Consider the following 12251-nt stretch of genomic DNA (forward strand, 5'->3'; position numbering starts at 1 on the left):
GGGGAAGCCAGGCAGAGTGTATAAGGAATTTCTGTCATTTCTTACAGTGTGAATCCAGTTACCTGTGTGTGTGCGTTTATGGTTTTGTACCATCCCCTTCTCATCCAAAATCACATGCTTGCCATATTGCTTTTCGAAAATGTAACTCTTGATGGAGTCTACCTGTGTTATCTAATTCTCACCTCAGGTAAACATTACCCATAATCTAGTTGAGAAAACCAGAGACTCTGGCAGGTGATCAGAGTGTCCAAGAACATAGATGCTCTGGCAGCTGACTAGGCTTAGAGGCCCTCCTTGGTCTGTAGGGGGTGCTGCGGATACAAAGATGACCTGGCTTGTCCTATCCTACCAGAGGAAACTTTGGCGCATATATGAGGAGCTGGGAGCCAGACCCTGTCCACCAGAGGCAGCTTGTGGCATGGCCTTGGGTGAGCCACTTTGTCTGGTCAGGTGGCCCCCGTTTCCTCAGGCCCTTCAGAAGAAGGCTGGATGAGGGCAGGTTTGGTGCAGAGGCTGCCCAACTGGAGACCAGGGGCCAGAAAGGAAGTTTGGCCTCTTTTCTTCAGACATTACCATCTGACTGGGGTGGGTATCAGGGATGGAAGGAAAGAAATGAGAGAAATGCCTGGGTCTGGAGGTTCCAGGTTGAGTCTCCTGGTACACTCAGGGCTTTGAGTCTGGAGACTAGGAGACCACTCACCCTAGGCTCCTGTCAGAGCTGAGGGCATTGGAAGGAGACTACTGTCCCAGGCAGAGCCTGCCTTGCCTTGCAGGGTCGTGGGGGGCAAGTGAGCGTATTCAGAACCCAGGGTTCCTTGGCCTCCCACACAACTAGCTTTAGTCTCCATCTGCAGGCCTTCTGACCACAAACCTCAGGGCCCCTCTAGGAGCATGCCAGTGGTTAAGATGGCTAGGCCGGTGTGTGAAAACGGTCTGGGTCTGAAGGTCAGAGACTCAGCATGCTTTTACTTCCTTTACTCCCAGGACAGAACATCTGTGAGCTAGGTGGAGCAGCTTACAAACAAGTAAGCTGAGGCCCTGAGCAATGTGAAGACTTCCCAAAGCACTTGGCTTGATCACCAAGGGCAGGTCTGAGCAAGATGCCAAGTGGGTCTCTTCCTGGACAGCTCTGTTGACAGCTATTCTAGGGCTGCATTTGAGACCTGATTTCTTCCTGTGATGAGGCTTTGGATCCCACGAGCGTTCCCTCCTAATCCCCCGCCCAAGTCCAGCTGGGGAACGCTTAAGCCCTCTCTGCCCTCTTCATGCAGCCACCACCTCATGAAAGGGAGCACTAAGGTGGGACTGTGTGATGCAGTGAATTACTTAATATGGCTCTTCTAACCATAGTTTTGGTAAGTCGCACCAAGTGACTGTGTGGGACTATGCAGACAAGGTGCTTGTGGCCCACCAAGGAGACTGGATAGCTTGCTAAGAATGTAAATAAGGTACATGGCACCCTTGTGGGGGTAGGACCGTGCAAATAAGGCGTATGAAACTCTAACGAGGGGATTGGTCAGTTTTGCCATCCTGCTAGCCTTAAAATGAGCCATCCCAGAGTCAGGAAGGGAGGCTCTCAACATCACCAAGAAAGAAGAGCCAGGTGTGGAGTGCATCCTTTGGACCTGGGATCCCTGTGCTGAGAGCCTCCTAGATCCAGGAGGAGCTGTAACATGGAAGACAACAAGAGATGGTAGGAATCAGGAGACTGGTACGAGATGGCTGCGCTGGGGCTTCCCAGCTCATGGAGAAAGCTGAGCGCCTTCAGGCATGAGGCTTACTGGTGGAGTGGGGTGCCTCTGGTCACTTATCAGCAGAGCTACAAGAGCTTTGTAACACTTGCCTGAGCAGGGCAAAGGCTGGGCTGAGGGACCAGGAGGCTGAGGGGTCAGAGAGACGTGCCTGCGGGCATGGGCGAAAAGAGGCCGTCCTGATCAAAGAACTATATCCGAGTGTTCCCGAACCTGAATTGTAACCTGTTACTTCCCTGATAAACCCCATAACTGTGAGTATGGTCTCTGAGTTTGGTGTGGCCATTGCAGTAAATTATTGAATCCAGCAGAGAAGTAGAGAGTGCCGTAAGAGGGTTGGCTGGTGTTAGAATTGGTAAAAAGGGGAGAAGGAGGAGGCATGTCTGACCTGAGTCAAAGGAATCAGTCTTAGGGTGCTGATCTTGATTCTCCTTCCTCCTTGTGAAGTTAGAGGAGGTCAGATGCCACCCCGCCACACCATTTTTATAGGCTGAGACTGCACTGTGTCCATCTTCGAGTTTTGACTGTCCCCTTATCCATGCTGCTGAGGTTAGTGCCTGAGCTTGTGTATCCACTAATGCCTCATTCATCCTCATCTCTTCATCCTTCAAATCTACCTAACGAATCACAAAATCAAGACCTGAAAGTATCAAACTTTTTAAGTAACTACATACCAGGACAAAGCTCAAGAAGGTGTATAGGAATACAAAAATATCCAGCCCTCAACAAGATAAAATGCACAATGTCTGGCATCCAAGAAAAAAAATAGCCAGGCTTGCGAAGAGGCAGGAAAACACAACTTATGTGAGGAGAGTGATCATTCAATTGAAACTGACATAGATGTAAAACTAGTAGAGAAGGATATTAAAACAATTATGACTGTATTTCATATGTTCAAAAAATTTAGTAGAGACATGGAACATATAAAAAAGACCCAAAGTGAACTTCTAGAGATGAAATTATAATGTTGGAGATGAAAAATACACTGGATGGGATTAATGGCAGATGTTGCAGAAGAGAAGTGAAATTGAAGGCACAGCAAAAGAAAACATCCAAAGTGAAACACAGAGAGAAGAAAAGAACATTCCCCTCCCCCCCCGCCACCAAAAATAGATGAAAAGAGCCATCAGTGAGATGTGGAACAACTTCAAGTGGCCTAATATGTAGGTAGAGGTCTAGAAGGAAAGGTGAGATAGAGTGGAACAGAAAAAAAAAAAAAAAAAAACTCAAATAAACATGGCCAAAATTTTCCTAGACTTAATTAAAACTACAAACCCACAGGTCCTGAATGCACAACAAACCCGAAGCACAAGAAACACAAAGAAAACTATACTAAGGCACACCATAATCAAATTGCTCAAAATCAGTGATAAGATCTTCCCAAAATGTTTATGTACAGAGGAACAAAATTAAAGATGACATCAGATTTATCATCCGAAACAATCCAAATGGAGCAACATCTTTAAAGTACTGAACTAAAAAAAATGTCAATCTAGACAGTCTTGCAAAATTATCTTTCAAAAACAAAGGTGGAATAAAGATGTTTTAAGATATAAAAAACTGAAAGAATTCATCACCAGCAGATCTGCAGTACAAGAAATGTTAAACCAAATCCTTCAGGTAGAAAGAAAATGGTATCAGGTGGGAATATGGATCTATCTAAAGGAATGAAGAACAGTGGAAAAGGTAACTACATGAGGAAATGTATCATTTTTTTAAAATTACTTAACTCTTTAAAAGATAATTGACTGTTTAAAGAAACATAACAACAATGTATTGTGGGGTTTATAACATTTCAAAGTAAAATGCATGACACCGGTAGCATAAGGGCTGGGAAAGAAATGGACATAAAGTACTGTAAGGTTCATATATATGAGGTAGTAGAATATAATTTGAAGGTAGACTGTGATAAGTTAAAGATACACACTATAAACCCTAAAACAACTACTAAAAAAAAAGTTTATAGCTAATAAGCCAAAAAAGGAGACAAATGAAATAATAAAAAATACTTGATTAATCTAAAAGAGGGCAGAAAAAGAGGAAAAAGGGAACCAAGAACAGATGGGACAACTAGAAAAAAATAGGATGATAAACTGAAAACTGTATCAATAACCACATTAAATGTAAGTGGTCTAAATATTCCAGATAAAAAGTAGAGACTGTCAGAGTAGATAAAAAAGGCAAGACTCAATGCCTTAGTTTGCTAGTGCTGATGTAACAAATACCAAAAGTGGGTGGTTTAAAAAAACAATTTATTTTCCTACAGTTTTGGAAGCTAGAAGTCTGAATTCAGGGCACCAGCTCTAGGAGAATGCTCTTTCCCCTCCCTGGGGAAAGATCTTTTTTCAGTTACTGTAGACCTAGAAACTGAAGTTTCCTAGAGAAGGATTTCTCGATGTCACAGTCTTGAGGAAGAATTCCTTCTCTAGGAAACCTCAGTTTTTGCTCGTAAGGCCTTCAACTAAGCGGATGAGGCCAGCCCATATTATCAAGTCTAATCTCCTTTACTTACAGTCAGCTGACTCTAGATGTTAATGACATCAACAAAATACCTTCAGAGCAACATCTAAACTAGTGTTTGATCAAACAACTGGACACCATAGTCTAGCCAAGTTGACACATAAAATTAACCATCACAGAAGGAAAAAGATACACCATGCCTACACTAGTCAAAAAAAGGCTGGAAGGGCTATGATATCAGACAAAGTTGATTTCAGAGTAGAGAATATTACCAGGGATAAAGAAGGTCATTTCATACTTACAAAGGAGTTAGTTAATGAAGGATGTAACAGTCTTAAATGTTCATGCACCTAAAAAGAGAGCTTCAAAATATATGAAGCAAAATTTGATAGAACTAAGAGGAAAAACAGACAAATCCCAATTGTATTCAGAAGACTTCAATAACTGATCAAACAAGTAGGCAGAAAACTAGGCAGACGATAATAGACGTGAACAACACTGTGAGGAATTGGTTTTTGTCCCCCCCAAAGGATATGTTAAGTCCTAACCTCCAGTACCTATGAATGTGGACTTATTTGGAAACAGCATCTTTGCAGATGTAATGAGTGAATATGAGGTTATACTGGAGTTGTTAACTGCCATCAAGTTGGCCCCTGACTCACGGTGACCCCATGCACAACAGAATGAAATGCTGTCCAGTTCTGTGCCATCCCCAGGATTGGTGCAGACTGGACTGTTGTGATCTATAGGGTTTTTATTGACTGATTTCTGGAAGTGGATCACCAGGCCTTTCTTCCTAGTCAGTCTGGAAGCTCCGGTTGAAACCTGTTCAGCATCATAACGACATACAAACCTTTACTGACAGACCCTAATCCAATATGATTGGTGCCCTTATTAAAAGAAAAGAGACACAGAGGCAGGTGCAGGAGGAAAACAGAGGCAGAGGTTGGCATTACACTGCCACAAGCCAAGGAATGCCTAGGGCCACCAGAAGTTAGAAGAGGCAAGGAAGGATTCATCTCCTAGAGCCTTCAGAGAAAGCATGGCCTTGCCAAACTTCTAGCTGCCAGAACTGAAAGAATAAATTTCAGGTTGTTTTATGCCACCCAGCTTTTGGTAAGTTGTTAACAGCAGCCCTAGGAAATGCTATCAACCAAACTGACCTGACTGACATTTATACAACATTTCACGTAACAATAGCAGAATACGTATTCTTTTCAAGTGTACACACAGCATTTAACAAGACGGACATATTCTGGGCCATAACATAAGTCTCAATAAATTAAAAAGGATTCAAGTCATACAAAGTATGTTCTCAGACTACAATGGAATTAAGTTAGAAATCAGTAACAGAACCTTGGAAAATTCCCAAATACTTGGAAACTGAGTAACACACTTCTGGATCAAAGAAGAAATTAAAAAAAAAAATTTTTTTTTGAATGCAAAATGAAAACACAGTGTATCAGAACTTGTGAGATGTCTCTAAAAGAGACATCTAAGAGAGAGATTATAGCACTAAATGCCTCTATTATTTTTTTTAAAAAAAGGTCTCAAATCAATGATCTCAGTTTCTACCTTAAACTAGAAAAAGAGCAAATTAAAACCAAAGGAACCAAAAGAAAGGAAATAACAAAGATCAATTCAGAAGCCAATGAAATAGAAAAATAGAGAAAATCAATAAAACCAAAAGCTTGATTAAAAAAAGAATCAACAAAAAATTGATAAACCTCTAATTAGGCTGATCAGGGAAAAAAGAGAAGGCACAAATCACCAATATTAGAAATGAGAGAGAGAGCGTCACTACAGATTCTACAGATAATACAATAATACTATAAGGGAATACTAGGAACAATTTTATGCCAATAAATTCAATAACTTAGATAAAATGGAGAAATACAAAAAACACACATTACCAAAGTGCACTTAAGAAATAGATAATCTGAATGGTCCTAAATGTATTAAAGAAATGAAAGCAATTAACCTTCTCATCAAGAAAATTTCAGCCCTGATTGCTTCACTGGTAGATTCTAACAAATACTTATGAAAGAAATAATATCAAGAAATGATACACAAACTAATAATAACTAATAAAATAATATGGAGAGGTAACACAAAAACACTTGCAAAAAACTGCATAGAAGGTCTACTCCTGGCTCCTTCTATGAAGGCTGTATTATTCTGATACCAAAACCAGACAAAGACAAGGAAACTACAGACTGATACCCCTCGTGAACACAGATGCAAACATTCTAAATAAAATTTTAGTAAATCAAATAATATATTAAAAGGATAATTCAGCATGACCAAGTGGGGTTTATCCCGGGATTTCAGGGTTGGTTTAATATTTTAAAAACAATGTAACTGATCCTTTTAACACATTAAAAAGGAAAAATTGCATGATCATATCAGTAGATGTAGAAAAATCCAACATTCGTTTCTTATAAAAATCTTAGCAAACAAAGAACAGAAGAGAACCTCCTCAACTTCATAAAGGGCATCTATGAAAAATCTGGTAAGGCTGAATGCTCTCCACCTAAGATGGGGCTAAGACAAGGATGTCTGCATTCACCACTGCTATTTAATGTTGTAGAGGTTCTAGCCAGTGCAATCAGGCAAGAAAAAGAAAAGGAATCCAGATTGGCAAGAAAACTAAAACTGTCTTTATCTGTAGACAACATGATGTCTATGTAGAGAATTCAATGCAATCTACAAAAAAGTATAATCAGTCCACTCAACTTCTTTAGATCAGGTTCTCCCTAAGTAAAAGAAAGTCCCATTGACTCCTTCATCTTCCACCCGTAAATATTTCCTAACTGCCCCAAACTTAGCTTCCCTTGTCTGGCCCAGGCACAGACCTCACAGGAAGTGACCAGCCTCCTATTAGGTCCTGCCCCAGGCCTGGAACAGTGCACAGGATCCTGGACTGAGAGAGAAAGAGTAGCAGGAATTAGGGGTTTCCTCCACCTGAAAAAGCACTCCCCTAAGTTAAGGCGGGATGAGAAAGCTGGCAAAGGGGCCTCGGAGGAGAGGCTTCCAAGAGGTGTTTGTTCTAAATCGTCAGCGGGTACCGTACTGGCTGAACATCATCGGTAGCTCCATCTGCTCCAAAGTTCCTCCCCAAGCTCCTGAGGGCAGCTCACAGGGCAGAAACCACCAGGGGTGCAGCATTATTGAGCCTCTTCCTGTATTTGCTTCCAGGTTTGGGGGAAAGTGAAAGAGTATGTGTGTGTTTTTTGTGTACGGTGGTGGTGAGGAGAGGACAGGGTGACACTGGGCATACATTCCCCCTTGTGCTGTGGACCAAAATTCCATTTGCTTCCTTGCTTCCTCCAATCCACATTTCCTGAGTACCTGCTTGGCACCACTTTCCTAGATACCAAGGAAAGAGTGAGCAGTCTTTTCCTGGCCTTCAGAAGGTACCTTTGTTAGAGAAACATATCCTGGGGGACACAGAGCTCAGCCTGGGGTGGGGGCATCTCAAGGAAGGACATAGCACATGTGATTCTATGATGGTTTGCAATGCATTTGAAGAACTGCAAAAAGTCCCATGAGGCCAGGAGAAAAGAAGGGCAGGGCAGGTGGCAAGAAATGAATCTAGATAAGATAATCCACTGGTCCCACCCTGTCTGAAGCAAGGGAGAATGAAGAAAACCAAAGACACAAGGGAAAGATTAGTCCAAAGGACTAATGGACCATAACTACATCAACCTCCACCAGACTGAGTCCAGTACAACTAGATGGTGCCCAGCTACCACCACCAACTGCTCTGACAGGGATCAGAATAGAGGGGCCCAGACAGAGCTGGAGATAAATGTAGAACAAAATTCTAACTCACAAAAAAAGACCAGACTTACTGGTCTGACAGAGACTGGAGAAAAACCAAGAGTATGGCTGCTGACACCCTTTTAACTCAATAATTAAGTCACTCCTGAGTTTTCCCCTTCAGCCAAAGATTAGACAGGCCCATAAAATAAAACAAGACTAAATGGGTACACAACCCGGGGGGCAAGGACAAGAAGGCAGGAGGGGACAGGAAAGCTGCTAATGGGGAACCCAAAGTTGAGAAGGGGAGAATGTTGACACGTTTTAGGGTTGGCAGCCAATGTCATAAAACAGTATGTGTATTGTTTAATGAGAAACTAATTTGTTTTGTAAACCTTCATCCAGAGCACAAAGTATTATTGGAAAAAAAAAATGAATCTAGAGAGGGAGGCAGGGGCCAGGTCACGAAAGTATTGAGTACTAATTTTAAGGAGTTGAACTTTACCCTGAAAGCTTGAGCTTAACAGTGAAGTTGTTTAGGCAGGAGAATGACCTGCTTAGATCTGTGCTTGAGAAATATCTTTCTGGTAGTGCTGTGGAGGGCTCAAAGGGATGGGGAGGAGCAGCCTCCTCAGGAAACCACAGCCTGACCCAGGCTAGAAATCCTGATGATGGCTGGCACTCCAGTGATGGCTGTGCGAACAGAGAGGAGGCAATGGACTGAGGTTTTAAAGATGAGGGGATGGCTTGAATGAGGGAGAGAGGAGTTAAAAATTCTGGCTTAGGTCATTGACACTGTTTAACAGAATAACATCAACCGTCAGCTCACAGGTCCTGAAGCCATGGATGAGCTTACCAGGAGGAGGTAGATACTAAGAAACACTGTAGACTGTGGTTGGGCTCTGCAAATACCACATCTAGCAGGAAAGCATAGAAGTCCACTTGGAAGACAGAGAAAAGGAAGTCATGGAGATAGGACAGGAACCAGAAGTGTTGCCAGGGACAACACGGAGGGAGGGAGAGGTCAGCGGAGAAGTCAGATGGCAACAGACAAGTGGCCTGTGGGCTTGTCAACATGGTGGCCACTAACCATCGATGGGCAGCACTGGGGCTCAGCGGAGGGGGACATGAACCCATGGTGACCCCAATCCGCAGTGTCTTTTTCTGAATAGGTTCAACTCTCACATAGGAGGGGATAGGAATGGATGGATTGATTTAAGGCTGGAATTCTGCAGGGAGACTGCAGTGGAAGGACATGAGTACAAGAAAGATGGGGTCACTAATGAATAAGTGACGAAGTGAGGGACTCAGGGTTTAGACCATGGGGACTAGATGCAGAGTAGTTTGGTGGCCAGAGTGGGCTAGACGCAGGTTTTTTTTTTTTATCATCAACCATTTAAAAAAGGATGTTTCATGCCAACAGAGACAGAAGCTATTTACAGTATGGCCAGAGATCTGTAATCTTCACTCAGGCTTCCAAATTCAAATGCTGGTGAAAAATCCCTTCTCCCTCTCTCCCTGTTTCCAGATCTCTAAAATAAGAGGGTGGGACTAGATGATCCCTGAACTCCTTCCAGCTTTTCCACACAATGATTCACTGCTGTTGTCTTATTTGTATCCTCTTCACACCCAACTAAACATAGGGACACCCATACACGGTCAATCATCATCAGTGGCCAACCTGTTGCCTGAGGGGTGGTGTGAAAGCATGTGGAAGTCCTTCCCTCTGCCTCCCCAGCAGCCTCTCCTGTGAGGACCAGATGCAAATCCAGACCTCATTCACCACCCACTTAACCTCCAGTCTCTACCTGCCCTGGTCCATCTTACACTCCAAAGTGACTAGGGGACAGTACCGCTGAGTGGGTGGCAGTCAGACCCATCAGGTTTGTGACCTTGGAGATGTTACTTTTATATGATTCATTTTTCATCTTTGTGAGTTTCACGTATGGCGTGAAGTAGGGATCTAATTTTATTTTTTCCACTTGGCTATTCAATTGTCTTTACAATTGAAGTACCCATCATGCCTCACTTATGTGCATGTCTCCTCTGGCTCTTACCAAGCTCCTCTGTATGTAAACCCAATGCCGTCAAGTTGATTCTGACTCGTAGCGACCTGACCCTCCATATGTAGAGGTCTTTTTTTACCCGCCTCTACCCCTATTCTATTCTATTACCTAGTTATTTCTATTTAGTGATCCCTGTTTATCACACTGTTTTCATTAAAAAAAAGAAAAAATACTATAGATTTATTCTAAGTCATGATACTGATAGGACAGAGGACTTCTCTCATTTTTCAAAATTGTCTTGGACATCCTTGGAACTTATAATTTTTAGAATTAGTTTGCCAAGTTCTTTTAAAAAAGTACTTCCCTACAACTGCATTTACTTTACCATAAAATGTTGATGATGACATCATCTGTACTTCGTAGGACTGCAAAGATTAAATGTACAGCACTGAACACAGTGCCTGGCATTAAGACCTGGAACACAAGGGCACTCAGTAGATACAATGATCATCTTTCAAAAATGTCCAGCCTGATGCAGTCACTGCTGTTTTAAAACCTTTGTTGGCTTCCCAGTCTTGCGGAGTAAAGTTCAGGCTTAGCCTGCCAAGCTACCTGACCCCAGTTTACCTTTCCTGTGGCACCTCCTCCTGCCCCCCTCGCTGCCCGCTGTCCCTATCATGTTGCAGCCCCAGTGCTCCGTGTCCCAAGCACAGTGCCCTGCCCTCATGCATGCTGTCCCCACAACTCAGGGGATCCCCTCAGATGAGGCCTCCTGGGGGAAGACCTCCCTGACCTTGCTGGGAGAGTCACCTGCCCTCTTGGCCTTCTTTTATGGATCTTTCACTCTGTACTGGGATTCTCTGTGTCTGCTGTGGCTTGTCTTCTTTAATGGACTTAGCACAACACCTGGCCTTCCTCAGACAGGTGTTCCAGCTGCCATGTAATGATCACACCCCAATGCAGGCATTACATATACCTTTCAAGGATTTAATACTCACAACAATCCTGCAAGGTACCTCTCTCCCCCACCAAAAAGGAGAGAGGAGAGATGGTAACTTGTCTAAGATCTCTGTTTGTCCAAAGCTGAGCTGAGACCTGAGGCCTGCTCTAATCCAGCACGCACACCTTCTATTACAGCAGGTAGCCTTTCAAATGAATGCTTGTCCTTCTACCCTTTTCCAAATCTCTTACCTCCATCCCATCCTTCTGTGGTCCTCCCGCCTGAGCTCTCTCCAACACCACCCCCAGGATGTCATCTCTCCTGTTTAATGCCATCTATCACCCAAGCAGGTGCCTCCGTGAGGACTGTGTGTACTGAGTTTAGCACACTGCTGGTATGCAGGGCACGGAGCCTCATGCTGAGTCCTCAGATGCTGAGACGTTAGTTGGGTGTCACAAGACCAAGGAGATAAACCCTTTGCACCTCAAATCTGTCTGAAATCCAGAAAGCAAACAATGCCATGGTTTATAACACCAGGCTTTCTTTGGCAAGATTATCAGGTCTTCAGGGAGGATGGGAGACAGCCTGACTGGGGAATTAAGCAGGCATTCTGTCAACTCAATCTAGCTCAATGGCCAGAGCTGCCATGGGCCTGTCAACACAGGGCGGAGGAACCACAATGTATGCCAGTACACCGCCCCCGGTGCTGGCTCCAGCAACAGTGGCGCTGCAGCAGTATCCCTCAGGCTAATTTCCTCTCATCACCCATGCTCAAAGTTTTGGGGGCCTCTTTAGATTTTCTGTCTCTCGCTCTAGGCACAAGATCTGTGTGTAGGCTGCTGAGAGACCAAACTGCAACAATACCAATATTTGCAGTTAACCTCTGAGAATGAAATGAAGAACGATCAACATGTAGTAAATGTGATGATCATCTGTAAAATGGCCCACAATGATCAGACATGGTAGGTGAAGGGGAAATTTCTGGAACATCCAAATTCCAACTAGAGGTGTCCAGCTGGTGGCTTTGTGAGCGTATCACTTGTATCAGCATCTGTAAGCTCATAACCTCTGCACATGTACTGAATCTGGCAGAAGAATGCTTTGATAGAGGAAGGAGGTGTGGTCAGCATGGGATAGGCAAAGGAAGCCCACAGAGTTAGAATTTTAGGGGGGATAGCTACCCCGACCAGTTGATAGGAAATCTGCCCAGTGGTGGAATAAAATCAGGCTATTATTGCGGAGTAACCAACTTTCTGCCCATTTGTGGTTAGCCACCTAGATAGCTGGTGCACTAACTAGATGACTTGGTTTGACATTTATCATTACGTAAGT

The sequence above is a fragment of the Loxodonta africana genome, chromosome 1 (assembly GCF_030014295.1).
Source record: "Loxodonta africana isolate mLoxAfr1 chromosome 1, mLoxAfr1.hap2, whole genome shotgun sequence".
Taxonomy (NCBI): Eukaryota; Metazoa; Chordata; class Mammalia; order Proboscidea; family Elephantidae; genus Loxodonta; species Loxodonta africana.